Here is a 13,083-nt window from a genome sequence, read left to right on the forward strand (position 1 = left end):
CCAGTTACACCTTTGGTGCTGTGGGTCTTGCCTGCACCAGCCACTGTGGAAGTCTCCCAGTGCTCCACTAGCTTACAGAAATGTGCGTCACAGTCTCATCTTGGGGTAAAGACAAAAGGAGTCAACTCTGGCAATCAGACCCATGTCAACACAAAGGTTTCACACCTTCATGACCAGCTACCATTACCAGCTTTTGATTCATGCAGTTTCAAAAGAATCAGATTCATCCAAACCCATGGAGGACCATCTTCATGTCCCATAGCACATCCAAACCTTTATTGAAACCATCTTGTGTCCATGCTACATGGGAAAATTGATAACTCTCAGTTGTCTGTTGTCATCTTTCTGTACCAGTTCCATTTGATTCTCAAATTGTTTGCGAATATGAAATTCCACTTTTGCGACTGAGGCTAATTAATTTGCTTAGGATAGTTTATTGTTACTCTGAACTCAGCATCTTGACCTGCTAGTTATATGGATTTTCAAACAGACTTGTAGAGAATAGCAGTTACACATTGGCCAAACCCTGGAACCTGAACTGAAGAAGTTTTGTTTCAGCTCTCATCAGCTACAAAGGACACAGTTAAGTAAAATCAGCTTAAGCTGGGATTGGAAAACTGTGTCTGCCACATTAGCAGAGAGATCAGATGACAGATTTGGTCTGGCCTCATTATCTAGCCATAAAAATGTAAGGACTTGAAGTATTTGGGGAGTAGGAATGCAGAGAGCAGGAGAGATTTCTGGAGGATCTCTATGCAGTAATTTCTGTCTGAGAAAAAGAGACCAAAGGAACCCCCACCCAAGCTGTCTGATGTGAGCTCTTATCTCCTACGACAAACTGAATTCAGGAGAATCAGTCTCTTCCTTTTGCAAACAGTTGGGGGAACAGGGGCTCCTGTGTGTCTACAACATCTCACATATATTTTTAGCTTCATCTATTTGGTTAGTGAGGTCACTGGAGCCCAGGCTTAAACATGTTTTAAGCAAATGTTACCCTGACCTGCCAAAGCTCTGAATTGCCTGTAGCTATACATACCCCAGCGAAACAGAGGTAATGGTGAAAGAGAATGTTATGCTAGTATTTTATGATAGAGTTCAAATAACTATGTATCCTCATTTATTGCAGCACTTTTTCTTTGGATATGGAAAGTGTAAAATACAGAGTTTTGGTCCAAAAAACATTTGATGAAGCTATTTCCTGGCTGAAGTAGCCCCTGTGCCTTTTCCAGTAATTCTGCATTTAGGATTTTATTTACACAGTTTAAGGATTAAATCACAATTTCCAGTCCTCAGTATAAAAACAAAAAAATCCAGCCCTTCTTCCCTCAGGGTTGGGTAGCATTATCGAAACCACTGCAAGGAAACAAAAGTCACCAGCTCCCATCATTTCCAGCCTCATCCAAACTAGAAAACAAGTTTGTGGGAGAAAACCTTCTCATGGAGCTGCAGAGATATTAGCAGATAATGCTTTTTGTACTGATAGCTTGTTTGGCAAATGTAATAAGCTCCTGACAGAGTCCCCAAGCTGAGTGCTGGCAGCACGCCAGGACAGAGTTGCAGGGCAGCAGGCAATATTCATAACTGTTCCAGATGTGAGGTGAAGCTGAGGAGCCTGCAGGAAGCTCACTGGGTTACAGGTAAGGTAGCATGGCCCTGGATCTTGCAGGATAAATGCCTGTCCTAATAGTCATTTTGACTGCTCTTCTGGGAATCATGAGCACACTAGCATAAACCTGGCCTCTGCACATGCTATAGATGTCTCCCAAGAAGAAAAAACCAAAACACCTTCAGAAGTATGGCACCTATCCTTATATTTAGTCTTTAAGATGAGTCATTCTGGAAAAAGCCCTTTTTAAAATGCTGATATAACCACCTCTTTCCTAAGGGTATATTCATGTAGCTGCAGGTGACCAAATGAGTGAAGCTCAGCAAAAGTTACTACTAACAAAGTAAGCTAAGGTTACTACCCATGTGCAGACCTTTAGCCTCCTGCAAATGCCAAAAAGAAATGTCCCTGCAGGGTGACTGGAGCTAATACACTTTACATTTGCATTTGGCTCAGAGTTACACAAGGCGTCTTGCTGGGGCAAAAGTAATAAAGAATTAAGCTCATGTAACCCAATTGGTTGCAAGTACCTGATATATCTCTGGTGGAAAAATGTTGCAGAAAAAGCACAGTTCTTGCTCCTGTGGAACCAGAAAACATTGAAGATTTGGTTCAGCTCTCCTCGTGGCTGGTCAGTGTGTCTGAAGTTCACACACCAAGACCAAATTCCTATTTTTCTCTTACCAGAATACCAAACATTTCTGCAAGCAATGTTATTCATCTAGAGAAGCCGTGGTCACTGCAATAGCAGACTACATACATCAAGATACTTAAGTCTAGAAAGTTATCGTTTGTGGACATTCATTCAGGCCTTCTGTTGTTCTTTCATTATTTGTATGTCTCCTTTCCTAAATTGGTAAGAAAGATCCTCTCCTTCCCAGAATGCCAAGACAGTGGCTGCCTATGCCTTATTGGGGTGCAGATATGGATGTCCCCATGGATCTGCTACCTATTTGCTAATCACTGGCCAAAACTGCAAATAATTCATGATTTATTTGATTATTGACAAGTTTTGATAATCAAATTAGCCACTGGGTGACACCATAAATGGCAGATACATGATGAGCAGTTAGTTGTTCAGGAAAGCTCACTGTAAACTGTTTAGAGACCTGTGCTATGGAAAAGGAGACATTTAAGCTGTCTAGATATACAGAGCTACCTACCAGGGCTCGTGCTGAGTGGTTTGAGAATGAGCAGAAAAATATAAAAGAAAATCCCCTGATAATTCATCGGTGGAGTGTAATTTACTGGATCTAATCAGAGCAAACATCTCTATGGCTGGAATGTTGAAATAAATTAAATATAAAGCCTTCAAGGTCACAGCCTACTAATCTATTAATGCAGCATTGCTGAAGTCAGGTGGATACACTCCAGGCGAACGCACTGTGCTCCACTGTGAAAAATCTTGATCAATTTGATGTAATGGGAATATTTCAAGCAGTGATCAGGCCTGCCTGAAAGAAAACGGAGTAAACAGAAGATATAGAGGATGCAACCTTCAAATGAAGAAAATTTAGCAGAATAGTCAAAGAAGTTTAGATGCTCAGATTGGAAGCAAAATAGACATAAAAAGACATTTGTGTTTGCGGGGGGAGTGAGAAGAGTTTGGAGAGTGTTGCTAGCAAGATGTAAGCTGTGAGAAGCAAATCCTGCTGTCCTAACTGCCTCCGAAGCCCGATGCAGGAGCAATTAAATATTGCAGGAGTCACCACATTACATTTCCCAGCTCCTGTAGTGACCGTTCCCTCTGGTCAGAGGTGTAGAGCCCTCTCTCGGCCCCAGCTGCCCCATTCAGCTGGCCAGAGGTTACCATCCTACCAGCTGTGCAGCACAGCCATTCCTCTGCCTTTCAAATCCCAGTCCTGAGGAGATCTGGCTGCAGAAACAAATACCACCTCAGCATCGAGCAGGTCCCAGCTAAAGGGCAGCCCTGGACCAGGCAGGGGCAGATGCAAGCAGGAAGCAGTGGAGACCCCAGCCACGGGCACACAGCAGTGCAGAGCCAGCACAGGAGGGTCTCCTGGTCCAGCCAAATGGGTGGACACTCTGGAAGGACCTTGGTGCCTGGTAAGGTCCTAAGCCTTTGAGGACTGCCTTAGCAGCCCTGGTTATTGTCATACTGAGGTGCCTGGAGGTCTGCCCTGCACCGCAATGTGATGCCCTAAGATTTCATTGGTACCATGGGTTATTTTTTTCCTGCTCTGATGGCTTGCATGGCAGCAGAGGATCTTTCTATCACAGGATTAGAAAATTCCTTTATCTTATTTTACTTATTTATTTTTGATAAATTTTATAGTCACCTTCAGTTTCACACTCCTTCCTGTGAATCGCACCATTAAAAATGACTGCTTCACCCTAGCTGTTAATTTAAGATTAGATCCTGTATGCGCGTGCACACACATAATGCCATCCATTTTGTTTCAGTCCTCTCTGCATATGTTGTAATGTGATCTAGAAAGGCATGATCATATTCCTATTCCTCTGCCCTCCATCAGACCCTGCTTTGCTCTGTACATGACGATCCCCATCTCCAAAGGTGGCGGTGGTTGTGTGTTTCTCTCCCCATTCATCACACAGTCTCTCATCCTCGTTCACTTGCATATCTTTCATATCCTGGCCTGAGCTTTCCTATGAAGTGCTCTCTCTTTGAGACTGACAACCTCACTAGCAATAATGGAGGTATCTTCAGAGAGCCCTGTGCCACAAAATAATACTATTATCCCCATTTTGGGGGACAGGGAATGGAATTGTGGTGATAGGAAGGTCAACATTGTTAAAAGCATCTACTAATTTGAGAAAGCATAAGGCTTGATTTTTCAGAGTACATATTTCCACAGCATTTTGCTTGATCACAGTACAGGTCCCCTTTGACCGCATCTGCAATCATGAGAGTTTCACCCTTGTGTCTGGCAGAAGGGGGTCACAAACTGGGGCCTGAAGCAATTAGCAGCATGTAATTAGTGCCCAACTCTGAGGAGTCTGACCTGACCAGAGATACACAGCAAAATTCCCATCTGAAACAGGCTGGGCTGGAAAAGCTCTAAAAAAATGAATGCTGGGTCATATGATGAAAAATATCACATCTAGCTATCAGCTGCAGTCTAATAGTTCTAAACCTGTGGCCTGTTTCTCTAAGGATTCAAGCCTATTAGGAAGGTGCTTAGATTGCTGTAAAGGCATTCATGCTTATACTAGAAAAAAATTGAGTGTGAAAATCAAAGCTGTGAAAAAAACCCAAATTTTGCACAGATGTCATGATGACAATAAATAAAGAGCACCCCAGAGGCTTTTTGATGAGCTGATAGTCTCATCAGCTGAGTTGTCAGCTGGAAAAGAGATAGTTACCTTCCCTTTTTTCCAAAATAGTTTTTTTGGCCAATATCTGTCTGGGTTGAGGTCCTACATGCTGGGGACACCGTTTCTTCCTCTTCTCTGCTCTTTATCCCAGCACTCAGCCAGGAAATCCATTAGTTTAAGCACAGTTGTGGTTATCTTCAGTATCTAGACACCCTGTCAGAAAAGCCTAAGTTGTCCTGTATGTTCGGAGAAAGAATTATAAACAAACTGATTGAAAATCCAGGAGATGGGAGAGGGACCTTCTTCCCCCTCTGCTTCCTGTGGTCCTGAAAATCCAAGACTTTTAAAAAGGACATAATTCTACATTTCCTGCCAAACTTCCCATTGTTTCTTTAAGCCGAGGTAAGGTTCCAGCTTTTTTGGTGTGCTTTCCTTTTTTGTTTATACTCAGCAACAACTCTACTTGTACAGGTTTCAGCTGGTGCTAGCACAAACCACCATCTGATCAAAATTGTGATCCAGGTTTGTTAAAATAAAACTAGTCTCATCAGGCTCGGTACTAGATAAGGGCATGTGCCTGCACAAATCTGAAATGCTGTAGAAAAATTTAGTTTTCAGGCTTTCCAGCCTGTTATCGTCCTGCCTGAATTTGGTGGGAAAGGAACATAAAACACAGAAAGCAAACAAGTTTGAGTATTTCCTAAGATTCACAGTTTTCACTTAGAAAAGGTGGGGGGGTTCCCCACAGTCAAAACAATAATAAATTGCAATGAAACAGTCACGGAGTGCCTGTCTCTGGCCCTCATGCCTCCCTCAGTGGTTTCCCTTTGGGGCAGTGGTTTGTCCCTGTGCGATGCTGGGCCTTCGGGGACACGTTTCTGCACCTCAGAAATTTTTGCAAGGTGTCAGCCTTGCATCTCACCTCTATTTGGCTGCACAATCATTTGGTTGGAGCCCCTGAGGCCTTCTTCAAAGCCCAGCAGAGCCAACAGGGGAATTTCGTATTAATCCAAGGAGCCTTAGGTGTGGATGCCAGTTTATAAAGCTGTGGTGGAGGGGAGAGGCACTAAGGGATGTGGGGGAGAGACCTGGTCTGGCTCTCCAGGGCAGCTCTCCGATACAAAGTAAAGTGCAGGAAATTGGGACGAGCGGCAGATTGGCTCCAAAAGCACCCGCTTAGGTTAAAGCAGACTGTTGATGCAGCTACACCCACTAGGAGCCATCCCCACTGCTGCAGACCTTCAAAACGCAGGCTCTGAGAGCTCCCCTAGGCAGAAAATCAAGCCGGTTTCAAAGAGAAACCTCTCCTTCAGGGACATGTGATCCCACCTGCATTTCATCACCACCGCCACCCCCAACAAAATCTAGCAAATGCAGCAGAAGGACCAGGTTTTGCCCAATGTGCTCATTCCAGCCACCAGCACTAGCCTGGTCCCAAAGATGGTGATCTGGTGAGGCTGTGAGGTTGAACCGGCAAAGAAAAACCTATATTCAAGCAACTGATGAGAAAACCACCTCTTTGACTTTGGCTCACACGTTGTTGAAGCCACCAATAAAGAGTAAGGGCTTTGTTCCACCCTCATCATCAGTCGTATCTAGTAAGCTGGCAAGGAGTTAGGACGTTGCCAGTATTTTCACACATGCAAAAAAACTCTACCCCCCGCAAAAAACCCATAGCCCATTACTCACATCCCCAGAGAAATCATAATAAGAGACACAGTATACCACCTTCAAGCAGGAAATAGCTGCCTTTCTAATGCTTGCTAATTGCTTCACTTAAAACTAGTTTGATTACTTGGCACCGAGACAGTATTTTAAACCTGAATTATTGCTTGGAACTTTCCTTTCACCTACCAAGATCCCAGGCCATAAAAAATGTGTAGCAAAGGTCTCCCTGTGAGGTGCAGGATTGCCTGTTAACTCTTTTATGAATCATAAGAGATGTTTGGCTGCTGGGACAATGTCTTGCCATATTGGAGTATGTGCCATGAGAATGAAGGTGTTATTTATTAATACCACAGCAGGCAGAGACAAGTGTGCACGTGGAGAAACGTGGGTTGCTGAAGCAAGTCATGCTGTGGAGCTATCAGGCATATTCCTAAACGCTGTCACCTGAGGCGGGATCACATTTTCACTCTCTGAAACAAATAGGCCAAATCTATCACTCCAAGGTTCAGGTGAAAACGAATTATTTCTTAACTCGGCTTCACTTTTTCCAGTCAAATGGGAATTACAGGGCTGCTTTTAGGGGGTGAAAGACATCAGGGCAGCAGTTATGGGGGCATGAGCTGTACATACTGACCTGCAGGAGGAGACTGGTTTGGGACTTGGCTTTACCAAATACTGTCATTAAAAGTGCCTTTGTCACAGCACTGCTTTAGGATCAGAAATTAACTTGCATTTTGTACTTGACAGGAAGCTATTAAGAAATCTCCACAGCTACAATAAAACTGATGCTTAAATTGCAATCTTTCAAAAAGAATTTGAATCTCAATATGAAGCATCAATAAGGTAAGCAGCAGCTATGTAGTTGGCACATCCCTGAAGTGTCTGTTCCTGAAGGTCTCCCTTCAGGTAAGACTTGGCTCTAGGGAAAACACAGGCTTCGTAGCCAGGGATGTGTGGGACAGCATCCAACAGCGATGCGCCTGTCCAAACAGCTTCAGGGGGGATTTTCAACCACCTCCCACACCAATCAGTTATGTTTCCCATCAAATTCACTATGAAGTTTCTTTATCCTCTTGTCAAATGAAGTTTTTTTTACAACTACACGGAAGCTATCCTGTAGGATGGGGGACAGTTGGGACTTTCTCCTTGTCCATGCCACTTGGGAGCAGACTCTGACCTCTAACTTACCTCCGAGGAGTTTGGCAGCTCACAATCTTGCTTCAGAAAGCCAGTCAAATAAAATGTACAAGAAAATGGTGATGATGTGGGTGTAAAACATAGCTTGAATCTAACACAGGATGTTTTGAGGCAATTAGTCAAAATATGTGGAAGAGGGTGGGTGTTGCTATCAAGCCATCGGGGGTTTTTTTAAGCAGCAGGCATCCAGAATAAAATTTACACATGAAGAAGTCTGAAGTGCAACTCAGCCACAGAGAAAAGGTTTCCGCTTTGGGGGGCTGCACATGGGTCTGTTCCCAGCAAAGATTTACTCAGAAGTGAGCATGGAGCTCTAGCCTGTGCATCTGCACTGCACAGGGCTGGCACCCACCGCCTATTTCTGCTCTTACTGGGCCAATTGACAGAGTAAATCAGAGAATCTCTAGTGGCCGGGAGAACATTTTGGAAAGGGTCACTAGCTAAAATGTTGGCCTATTGGTCAGAAAGCAGGAAAACAGGTAAAAAGGAACAAAAGTATCTGGGTCTACACGCAACGGGAGGAAAATAACATTTTTTTTCATCTTAGGAAGCCACTTTTAAAGCTTTCCATGGGAAGAGGACAGACGACATATGCAGATCTAAGCACAGGAAATATTTGGTGCTACCAGCCGTGTGATGGCTCTGAAGGTGTCTTTGCAGCTGATGTTTTTAAGCCTCTGTGTCAGGAGAAAATGAAGCCATGGGCCAGTTTCTCAGCTGGTGCTGGTGCCTAAATATTAGTGATAAAAGAGACTCCCAGCTGGGTTCTTGTGCTTTACTGTCACTGAAATTGAGGGTAGGAATTGAAGATTAGCACCAAATAATCCCTTTTCTGAGGCGATGCCCCCACAAATCCCTGGAAAATGGTTGCGGCAAGACTGCCCTTGGTTCAGACCACGTGATGACAGAAAGAGGGATACCAGACACTGGCCACTGGTGTCCCATGAGCCCCTTCTCACTCTGACCTCAACAATGGGGGTGGAGATGGAGGACCTGCCACAGTGCTACCCCAAATATGTCTTCTTGCATGCCCTGAACCCCAAGAAATGCAATTTGCTTCAGAAAGTTATACTGGGGCAGATCTGGGGAAAATCATCCTTTAGAAGGGTAATATTACAGAAAAAGAAGCAAGGTAACATTTAGGAAAACACTAAAGATGGACTGTTTTATTTGACCAAATGAAATCCAAGCAGAAAGCACACCCCCAAAGAAATCTCTGTCACCAGACGTGCCCCGAGCTGGGAGATGTCTCATCTAATCCCCAGAGTCAACACTAAGTTTTAGGGAGAAAAGACACTGCCAGGGCTGAAGATGAGGGAAGTGCTGCCTCTGACATGGAAAACACCAGTTCCAGCTTCCTCAACACTAATTTTGTCACCCAACATGACCATAATGGGTGCAGGATTGATTGAATACACCGTGCTATAAGGGGACCCCCTTAGCTTGCTATGTATAAAAAGCAACCCCATGCCTCCGGGATAAATATTTGTGCTTTTATGATTTTTTCTTCTCTTCAGCCCACTTCCTGCATCTTTTACCAGTCCCCTAAACATCTGATGAAAGACTTACAAAGATCATGGCAGGAACTGAAACTTAACATTTTTGTCTTCAAGCTTCAAAAATATTTCCCAAACATCTCTTATTCCTCTACAGGAAATCCCTTTAAAAACATTCTCCAGTGAGCAGTTAAGTAGTTGAACCAACACACATCCCATCTCAAGTTTCTGCTGGTAATTAATAAACCAACTGAATATCTTACAGAATGGTAACTTCTATCGTTTCTAGATAAGCATTAATGCATCTGGTTATTTCCAGACCTTTGTTGATGTGATCGGAAAAGCAAATTAGACAGTGTTGTAGCAGTCTGCTTAACATTCCTTCTTTTGTGCTATTACTGTTAATTTATTCCTGTAAGCCAATTTTTGCACTGTCACTGCTGTGAAGGTTTTCTCAGCAATTTAATTACAAAAAAGAACCATCCAACATCAAATTGCTGCAGGATAAAAATCAGTATTTAAGATGTCAGCTTAAAAGCAGCTCACATCTTGTCTGTGTATGCGGGGGAACACATGCACACACCCATCAGGCTCATTTGAATCTGTAAATTTATAAACTCTCCTTTTTTTGTAAGGAAAACATTTGCCTTGATGTTCTATCATCCTTGGAACTAAATGTTTCTTGGTTAATTGAATAAACATTTCTGCATTATAGAAAATAAAGAGAAGTTATTATCCCTTAAAAATCCTATGCATCTGAGGAGGTCCAAGACTTTCTGAGAACCCAACATTTTATTAAGATTTTTGAGCATGCATAATTTTTTGCCCATAAATGCCACCCACTCAGAAACAAAGGAACTACAGTAGGCTGTAATTACTTCCCTACACAATAGATTCCAATTGCTCCTATCAAGAAATATTACATAATTATTATAACTTAGGGCTGTGATTATATATTTGCTCAAAGGAGAATCACACATAATAGAAAGCAATGGGACTTACGGCTCTTCATCTATTGTGTCAACTCATACATTTAAATTATTTGATTAGAAAACTAAATAAAGACCTTGAGTCCTAAACAATACTTTCTCATCAGCTGTCAGGATTGAAGGAAGTGATAAATGATGGAACATTCACGTTTGTACAGAAAAATTGAAGAAGTGGGACAATAAAGAGGAGAGGATATGTTGTGTGTCTACTTGTGTCCATCCGTCTGTCCATCCATCCCTCAAAATATTGGGCATCCTCTGCATACACCTTGCAATAAATTTGCAAGGAGGTGATAAATAAGAGTATAATTCCATAGAAGATGAAGACAAAGATCAGCCTGTGGAAGACACCAAGAAAAATCAACGCCTCATTTTCTTCTTCATGTTCTTGCAGACTCACCCTCTCCCCTCCCTCACACAGGCTGAGTTCTGGGCTATTTATATGAGTTTCCAACAGAGGCAGGGCCTGCACGCACTGGGACGTGGGAGGATGAGGAGGAGGCAGAGCTTCACAGAGGCTTACCATGTTGCTCAACAGTTTTGCACACCTGATTTAAATCAACCATTTCTCATGCTCACAACTCATGCCTCAGATAACCCACGTCTTTGATGCTACCAACATTTAGGATAAGTTCTCCTGCTTTGTATCCTTGGATAACCTGACAAAACAAGAGGCAGATGGCTATCAAAACCTGGACAAAGTACTACCTAGATAGAGCAGGCTCTGAAGATGATAAGCAGAACTGCTGCTGAAGAAGGTGCTAGAAGGTGACCTTCCCCTCATAGACACACAATATCCCTTGGTGCTGAACTGCAGCGCTCTCAATGCAGTCACCTGTTGCACTTAAGACCACAACAATTCGCATTTTCTGAAAAGCAAGAAATAGAATTGAAACAAAACAAAACAAAAATCCTTTTGGGCCTGCAAAATGCCATTCCAATCACAACAGCACGTGAGACAGGAGGACATTGGTTCAAATTTTGGCATCAAGTCCAGCTGTCTCTGTTAGCAGACAGAGTCCGGCAATGTGGCAAGCATGTACGGCGGCTGCAGATCGGTCTGTGACCACTCGTTGGCATGGAGCCAGAGCAACTTCAAAGAGAAATGCCACAAGAAGCTGATTTTTGATGTGTATGTAGTCTTTTATTAGGAATTTTTATATTTCTGCCTATTAATAGCAGAAGTAACATCACAATCTCCCAAAGTTTAACAAATCTAATGCGTTGTACATATTGGATGGAAGCAATTTAATATGAGCTCTCTTTATTGTCATAGATCTCTATTGCAAACAGTTCCTGGTTAATGGTCAGGAGTTTGCTGTTTTATCTTTTTAAAGTAAAATCTTTTAAAGTCCAGATGGAGAGGTTTTTTTACAGCTGTGTGGGACATTGACACATGCTGAAGTCTGCGGGTGGTATTAGAATTCTACCATCTACTGTAAAAGGATTTTTGAAAGTAATTTTAAATGGACGTCATCAATTTGAAGATCACTTTGGATCTCATAATGTTACAAGAAGTATTTCAGACTACCACGCGAAGCCAGCTGTGGGGAGAGAAACTGATGCTCCATGCCAAATAAGCCTCTTTTCTTTGTATTTTAATGATATTTTATATTGGATTTTTAAATGCTTCTGGGGGAAGTTGCAACCCTGTGAAGAGCCATCGCTGCTACTGGATGTTCAGGTGAGCCCCAGCATCGATCACAGGCTCTTATACTGGGCCCAGCGCTCTCAGCAGCAACTGAGGGCTGGGACCCACCTCACTCTGGTGCTTACAGGGATATTCTTGACAGCAACCAGGAGGAGAGAAATGACAGTGTTGATTTCCAAAAAAAAGCACCATCTTTTGCATTAAGAGAGCATTTAGAGTTGCAAGGAAGCTTTCTGGTTCCAGCTGCTTTTGCTTCCACTGTGACCTCTTCTAGCTTTTATTAAATCTTGGTTAGGAGTGTTCATTGTTCTACACACAGACCTCAAATTTACAAGGGGCTGGAAGCGCGCTTAATCTGCAGAGAGGAAAAAGCTTCAGAAAGGGAAAGCTCTCCCCATCAGAGAAACTTCTGGAGTGGAAAAAATGACCAAATCACTTGGAAAGGAAAATCCTGGTGCAGGGAAACACGAGCCAGATTGTGGCCTAGAAAGTGGTTGAGGAAACTAAACACTTTGCAACTAAAAGTATATTTTAAAGCAGGGACAGGCAATGTATTTTAAACTCCTTTTCACAATCACCTCACCTGCTGGGCTTCATTTCAGTGCCCAGTAGTTTTATGAGATGAATCCATCTCATGCCGTTCTGTTTAACTTGCACATTCAGCTTCCAGGAGTGAAGCACATCTCAGAAGGGACCAGGATAGTCTGGGACAGGGCTGGATCCATCCTCCCTTGGCATCTTCCCTGCAACCCAGCCCTCAAAGGTTTGCACCTTTTGATGTTTTCTCTTTACAATAAACACTCTGATTTATAAATGTACATATAACATATATCCTCCTTAAGAAGGGAGGATGGTCTCAAACTAATTCTGGCACAGTTCCCTGTTAAGGCCGATATTTGTCCAGCAGCAGGGACAGGTTCTAGAAGAGCCTGCTTTGGGAAGGTGTCACTATTTCAGGTTGGGGCAAATTTTGGTATGGTTTTTCCATCAACATAGTGCCAAACCAGCAAGGCCCTGAGCTCAAGAAGCACTGGTAGAAGAAATGAAACACAGTTGCCTACAAATGTTGGGCTGCTGAAGTTTCTCAAATCTCCTGTTGCAAATGAATGTCAGTAAAATCCCCAAAGTGCCTCATTTTCCTCTAACACAGATGCAGACAGAGATAAACATTGTCTCAGG

At 43.0% G+C, this 13,083-nt stretch overlaps 1 long non-coding RNA gene across 3 annotated transcripts in view; it reads right to left on the minus strand.

The window, feature by feature from the left end:
* Nucleotides 1-266: 266 nt before the first annotated feature.
* Nucleotides 267-13,083, minus strand: part of LOC119151807 — a 50,522-nt gene continuing 37,705 nt past the window's right edge. For all 3 annotated transcript variants that reach the window (XR_005105557.1, XR_005105556.1, XR_005105555.1), the window contains one exon: nucleotides 267-3,060. This is a non-coding gene — a long non-coding RNA (uncharacterized LOC119151807). The remainder of the gene's footprint in view (nucleotides 3,061-13,083) is intronic.

This window comes from Falco rusticolus, chromosome 7, assembly GCF_015220075.1.
Source record: "Falco rusticolus isolate bFalRus1 chromosome 7, bFalRus1.pri, whole genome shotgun sequence".
Classification (NCBI taxonomy): Eukaryota; Metazoa; Chordata; class Aves; order Falconiformes; family Falconidae; genus Falco; species Falco rusticolus.